This window comes from Montipora foliosa, chromosome 3, assembly GCF_036669935.1.
Source record: "Montipora foliosa isolate CH-2021 chromosome 3, ASM3666993v2, whole genome shotgun sequence".
In the NCBI taxonomy this organism is placed as follows: Eukaryota; Metazoa; Cnidaria; class Anthozoa; order Scleractinia; family Acroporidae; genus Montipora; species Montipora foliosa.
The window spans coordinates 52156978-52164486 of record NC_090871.1 but is presented as its reverse complement, the minus strand read 5'-3'; the positions used below and the strand labels follow the sequence as shown (position 1 = coordinate 52164486).

The 7509-nt window shown below is 37.5% G+C and overlaps 1 long non-coding RNA gene across 1 annotated transcript; it reads right to left on the bottom strand.

The window, feature by feature from the left end:
• Positions 1-1069: 1069 nt before the first annotated feature.
• Positions 1070-6457, bottom strand: LOC137997637 (uncharacterized). Its single transcript, XR_011122540.1, has 3 exons — positions 6180-6457; positions 3679-3769; positions 1070-1247 (listed from the first exon to the last, which is right to left on the bottom strand). It is a non-coding gene; the product is annotated as an uncharacterized lncRNA (long non-coding RNA).
• Positions 6458-7509: the final 1052 nt, after the last annotated feature.

Here is a 7509-nt window from a genome sequence, read left to right as displayed (position 1 = left end):
ACTTGGCGGTCTGCAATATTTCCTGACCACAATCCCAAGACTAAAATACCGTTCCTTTGTTGAACCTAGGGATTCTCACGACGTTTCCATGTTTGCCTTTGCTGCGCTTGGCGTGTGCGGATGTTGCCTGTTAGTTTTTGGATGTCGTCACGCCAACGAGTTTTTTGACGCCCCATATTTCGTGTATATTCTCGCGGAGTCCAAATTGTAGCACGGAACGTCCACCTATTGTGATTTATTCGCCTAATGTGACCGGCCCACGTTCGTCGTCGCTTATTTCCCTTTCGTAAACGGTCGGTGCCATTTCTCAGAACGGTCGTTGCCATTTGAAACGGTCGATGCCATTTTTTAGCTCTGAATTACACTCATTAGGTCTAACAACTCAAAAGGTTGCGGTTACTGGGAGTTGTGTCTCGCTGGTCATATGAGTTAGGGTTCGGGTTAAGGTACTGTTTAGGGTGAGGGCTAAGAACCCGAGTTCGAGTCTTGAAATTTTCGGATTCTTTTTTTCCTCCATTTTTTTTTTATAAATGTTTTTTTTTTCCTTTTTTGTCTTAATTTTTGTTAATATTTTTTCTTAGCTTTTTTCTTTTAATTTTCTTTTAAGTGAAGTGTGTAGTCGACCGTTATAAATGGCATCGACCGTTTCAAATGGCAACGACCGTTCTGAGAAATGGCAACGACCGTTTACGAAAAAGAAATTTTCTTCGTCGTCATCGACGACGTGGGCTGATGATGATCTCATGATGATTTTATAGTTATGGCTTAGGATATATGTATACCGCACATATCAGAAAGTCTCATGGCGGTTTACAATTCTTTCTCTAGGGAGAGCTGGTAAAGGCACCTCCAGCAACCGTTATCAGTCCATATTTGATCTCACCCACACACCCACCCAGCCCACGCATTTATTTGAAGGGAGGATGGACCACATAGCGTGGGGTCTTCCCATACGCTTCACGAACGGTGTGTAGGTTCTTTAACGTCCCACAGAGTCGATTATCAGGAAAGGTTATGAAACAGACCCTATACAGTTTAATAGTCTTTATAAAATTGATAAGAAAAGTCGCTTTTTCAGCTTCAATTTTATTTGCTTTCTTCATATTTATCTCCGGCAAATCCCAAAACCCTCGGCAAGTTTTAAATGACAATCACCGCTTGACTTCTTTCGTGGGTTTACGAAGGTCTTAAAATGTCTTAAATAGAGTGATAATGTCCTCGTAGTTTCTTTGCTTGTCAGCTCATACCTGTTAAAGAAAGTGAGTTCAATTGCTTTACTATATGTGCAAACTGTACAAAACGTTTTAGGAGGTTTCGGGCCAACTAACGATGTCAAAGGCACAAGATCCCGGATTATCTAACCAGCGCATTCGTAACGAAGAATTCTACTGATTCTTGTTGAAGCAAGGCTAACTGTTCAGTTGAGATATTTTGGATGTGTTCTCATTTTCATAATTCCGGTCTTGATGATATTGTGTAATGCACCGCAAACGAATTTTTCGTCGATGGACTTAAGTTAAGGGACGATTATTTGAGCAGAGTACAGCAGATGCTATATAGACAGACAGACAGACAGACAGACAGCCTTTATCTTAGCACGATGATAATAAAAGCTATGCAGCTTATGGGGTCGTGCACAAATACTAAACCTAACAACGTTAAAAAGCTTTAAAATCCTAAATATAATTGAAATCTTTACGTCGAAATTTTGTGGTTGTTGTAGAGGTCTCTTTGAAAGTCAACTCTTTAAAGATGTCCATTGAACGTATTTTCCTCTTCAGGATTTTGTAACTTGTATTAGAAAAATTCTTGTCCTTAGAAATTAAACTATTCCATAGTACAGGGCCTCTGAGCGATAGAGTTTTTGCCATAAATAGAGTTGAAACGAGGCACCGTTAGAGAGTCTGATGCTCGTAAAGAGTAACCTGTAGGGCGTTTCATCACAATATTATCTGATAGCACTTGTGGGAGCTCATCATGAAATGCTTTGTGCATGAGCTTTCACAGAACTAGCTTATAGTAATAACTCAACGGATGCCAAACAGCTTGTATTAACACGTCCGACGACCTTGTATCCCTTTGATAAGTTAAAAATTATCCTTGCCGCTCTACAATGCAATCATTCCAATGAATCAAAGAGATCGCCATTAAAGCACGACCCCCACAGAACGAGGCCGTAAGTTACTGATGGCAATATGACTTTGAAATAAGAGTTAATAAGAACATCCTTTGGTAAAAGCCTCGACATCCTAATTAGGTCTACCTTCTTTACGAAAGCCTTCTTGGCATCCGACATATGCGGCACCCAGGAGAGTTAATCGTCAACTGCTATACCCAGTAAGCGAGATTTGTTAACTCACCCTATGGCATCAGTGTCGATGTGAATCGGCGCAACTGCCTCCATTGCGCGGGTTTTACAAATTAGCATGGCTTCGCATTTTTGCGGATGCGGGGTAAGGCGATTTAAAATACACCAATCGTACAGTTCATCTAAAGCTTTGTCCAACTGAGCAACCGCTTCGTCAGCCGTCCGTTTTTTTAATGCAGTAAATCGTAACATCGTCAGCGAATAATATAAGTAAACGGCATTTTCATTTACGCAAATCTTAGTACATTAAAAGACTGTTTATTGTCAAACCAGTGTTGAGATTTGCACGAGAAAAGGAACACTTTTCTACTTTTATCACTTTTAGATCCTTCTGGGGAAAAATAAAATTCCAGTAATGAAAACCAGCAGGTCTAATTCAGGCTTCTCGACGCAATAGAAATTTGCGCTCCTCACTGCGAGACAACATGGTTTCATTTTAAGTCTAATTTAATTTCGTTCGAATAATCAGCTCTTAAAATCACAAAGAAATAACTCTCTGAATCTGATAAGTTATAATTATCCTTATTTAAAAGAAAAATATAGTCAAACAAGGGACACGTTTTCATGCCATAGTTCTACCTCAGGTAGAAGATCAACAAAATCCTTGACGGATAGCGCAATGGCGAGAACACTCGCGAGAGCACTCGCAAGAGCGCTCGCGAGAGCACTCGCCTCCCACCAACGTGGCCCAGGGTTCGATTTCCAGATCCGGCGTCATATGTGGGTTGAGTTTGTTCGTTCTCTACTCTGTTCCGAGAGGTTTTTCTCCGGGTATTCCGGTTTTCCCCTCTCCTCAAAAACCAACATGATTTGATATGTATTAATTATTTATAACATAACTTGGATAAAACGTGCGTTGTGATTGGCCAATTGGTCATTTACCATTTGTCCATGGGTGCACGCTCGCTGAAGACAGCTGACGTGCGATCTAACTTTCCGAGATTGTGAAAAGAAGAAAATGCCGTCACTAGCGGATCAGTCCTAATTTTCCAAGACATATTTTCCTCCTCCTAGAATAGGGGTGAATCTCTGCAGAGCTCAAAATAGAAAGATATAGCCCTAAAGATTAATCAGAAGTGGAAAAGGAGGATTGATTTCATTTGTGCACGACCCCGAAAGCTTTTCAGCTTTAAACATGATCGTGTGAAAATAAAGTTCCTATTTTTCAAATTTTGCAACAAAAGAACTTTTGGAAGAAATTAGCTGAAACACTGAACGATACGGTATTTTTTTTCCATAACTCGGATCATGATTTCTGGTAAGAAGAAAAAATGATTAGGAAAGCTTACAAAATGATCATGAGAGCTTACCTAAATTCTTGGCTAAAGGATCGTTCAAAATTTAAACTCCACCATTGTATAAGTCTCTGTAGTCTTTCAAATGGTCATCAAAGGCCGTTGGCTGAAACAGAAGAAAGAGGAAGTAAGTTTGCACAACAACTTAGCAACGCGAGGATTTGGACTTCACGGACTTTGGAAGCAATTTCGTTTTGGGCGTCATAGTGCTTCTTTATAGCAAACTGGCTGTAACTAATTATAACCCCATTTCGTTTTCACTCTGCTGAAAAAAAAAATGGCGTTCTCGATATTTTCACTATTGCAGCGAGAAGTAATGGTCCATATCATTCTGTGTTGACGTCCGGTGTATGGGTTGCTTTATAATACTTTTGCAAATTTTGGCACGAGTTCAAAAAGAAGGTGCCGCCAGTGGATTAACTCCTGACTTTTTTTTTAACGGAAAAATTTTAAAAGCTTGACAAGCCCTCTCTATGAATGTCTATCCTTGGTTCCTTCCGAAAATATAGTTCATACAAATTAAACAGCCTCAAAAGCTTTTCTGCTCATCCCGTACCGTAAACTAGTCCCTCTCTTGTCACACCTCAATTTCTTGATCATGATGAGCAAAATATCTGATACCTCTTTCCCTACTCCTATAACGTCCACAGAAATAGTTACAGATTCTCAGATGTTGATAACTTCGATGTAAATATGACAAGACTGACTGTTCGACGAAATTCCGTTTTAGCTTAGTAAAAATTCTTTCAAAAAAAACCCACTATCTTACCCGCGGTTCTCGGTGATGTGGATGATCACGCTGATATTTAAACTCGTTAATGATCATTGATCGGGTTTTTGTATTGTAATTACTATTTGCATACAACAACTACTACTACTACTACTACTACTACTACTACTACTACTACTACTACTACTACTACTACTACTACTACTACTACTACTACTACTACTACTACTACTGCTGCTGCTGCTGCTGCTACCACTACTACTACTACTACTACATTATTCCTATTATTATATTATTATTTTGTTATTCGATTGTCTCCAGTTGTCGGGTGTTCTTGGTAATGTTTATTGTGTCTCAGCTATTCCCCGTAGCTTAGCGACACAACACTTTCCGCAGCAGGTAAGCTGTTCCAAGGGTGGCCGATAATTGTACACCTCCAAGGAAGTCAGGTACATCTAGCTTGCCAAACCAGTTTATTATTATTATTATTATTATTATTATTATTATTATTATTATTATTATTATTAGTTTATTTTTTTAAGAGTGAATGCGTGTAACTGTTTATTACTAATTACTTTAATTCTCTTACTTTTAAATTAACAATATATGTAGACTCGTTTATCTATGTGATCCCTTATTTGCTGATGATGACTATGAGTTACACAACCAGCCTCGATAAATTTTGCTACACGTCGGTTGTATATTCGTTTATTGTGCGGTTTAAATCAAATAATTGAAACGAATGAAGAATGAATGAGTGAGTGAGTGAGTGAGTGACTGGGAAATGAATGAATGAATGAATGAATGAATGAATGAATGTATGAATGAGTGTTACTACATTTGATTACATACAAGATTAATTCAAGCGTTTTATTTCCTTTGCCTTTGGCGATTTAACTCGTACGTTAACGGATATAGTTAATTTAAATCGAGACGACCAAGTAGTGACGCTGCTCCAAGCTTGAGACGAATGTTTTCAATTATATTACAGTTGTTTTAAAATAAACGGGTTTAGAGCTAGTTTAGTAAGTACGTTGTACTTTGAAAGTAGTTTAGTTCTCTTTAATACTTCAGTATTTAAAAAGTGGAAGTTTTATTGAAAACCAATAATCTGATTAACTGAATAACATACTAAAATTACTAGAGACATTTTCTTCGATCTTGATTTTACGAATTTTTCGTTTCTGTGTTTTTCTGTGGCTGGCTAAGAATTAAACGTTCCACAGAGTCACCCTGAATAAGTGAACAAGATTTACTGCGACCTTAAATTCAAAGGTTTTTTTTAAAAAAGCATGTCTAATTTAGGATCTTAACATTAAATAATATAATAAAACTGATGAACACTAGGTGACAGAATTGGTTGATAGAATTAAGTTTGGATATATATGAAAGTTAACACGGTATAATGAGCTTACGATGTTCCATGAAAGCTGATGTTGGCATCATGAGCCAATTTATGTTGATCTTGAATCCAACATTCGGAAAGAAAGAACTGAAAACTTTGAACAAGGTGAAAATCGAATCCATGCAGGATTCTCACATAGGCAACGTTTTTTTCCCCTTTTTAGTGGTTTAGGGGTTAATTGTTAACTAAATTAAGAAAACAAACAGGTTGCATAACTCTAATTTCGAAGAATCGAAGAATCTTTTTCGTTGGTTGTACTATTTGAGTTATGTGTGAACAACAAAAATAGTGCACGCCCCATTAAAACTTCTTTTTCTTATAGCAGTGTTGATCAGATGTGCTTATTACTTTTGGAAACTCAGCCACAGATTTCCAACTTACCTTTACTGGTAAGGATCGTTTTTTACAGCATTTGAACGAAACAAACCCGCAAACGCACGAATTTGACTTTGATGATCTCTTGTGATATCCCAATTCACCAACTTTCATGTCATTTTGAGTGTTGCTTAATTTTGCAAGCCCAAAATTAGGCACTATTATTAAAATCAAAATCATCGTCAATCGCAAGATACTCATTTCGGGAACCTTTTTTAAACTTCAGCAGCCACAAACTTTGAAAAGCCTGAATACTTATTGAAGAATTAAAGTAAGGATTAGGAAAGAGGACCGCACAAACCTTCATTTAAATATTTAAGCTTGGCTAAGCAGGTGGTGTGTGCCATTACAAAGAAAGAAGAAGTTAATTTCGTCCTGTTTTTTTGTGCCATGTTCAAGCGTTTAACTGATTTTAAAAGCTCCGGCCTTAACTATAGGCGGATTTCCTGACCGCGACTGAGGGCGTTAGGACTCACTACAAAGCACAATTGAACACAAAATAATAAGGTCTTATCTCTCACTTTATGATCTTTTGCGACGCCACTTTCAATTTCCAAGGGATGCTGTTTTGTTTCGTTTCCAACTGTTCCTTTAAAATCAAACCTAAGAAACTTTTATTTTTTTTATATGAATGATCTCTTTTCACTTCAACGTATTTTTAACGACTTAATTTATGAGATAAATCATGTAGAACCGCCGATTTTAGGAAACTCTTCTGTCAATAGAGATAAGAAGCCTTTCTATTTTAAACGTAATTCCCTACTTTTTCATTCTTACAGTTTCGCCTTGACCGTATGGAAAGCCTTCCTTAACGTCATAATTAAAACCAATTCGCCTAGGGCACACTTAATCAGTGCATCACCCGAGTTGAAAACTCACCACTTATAGATAGAGAATTCGCTAAGAGCTCAATTTTCAGCCTTTCAAAGATGGCTTCAAAACCCAGCCCATGGTGCAGATTCCTCTGTTACCTTAGCAAAGCTCGGTAATCATAGATATCGTCTGTTCGTAAGAGAGTCGAAGAAAATAAAGATCTTCAACATTTTAATTAAAGCCCGCGTTATCTCAATTTTACTTATTCCCCTTGCTAAAACTGGCTTATATTCAAACTTTGTAAAGCAATTTCTCTGTATTTGAGATTCGTAATCTAATCTTCCGTTTTTTGCTGTTTCTTCCGCGACTCCAAACCGGCTTTTAAGTTATATTTTCAGATAGGAACATCAGTTAAGTAAATTGATTTTGCACAGTGCCAATATTTTTGATTACTTTTCCAAATTGTCGTTCACCTTACACCACCGATCTAGATCTATTATCCATTTTGACAAAAGACATAAAA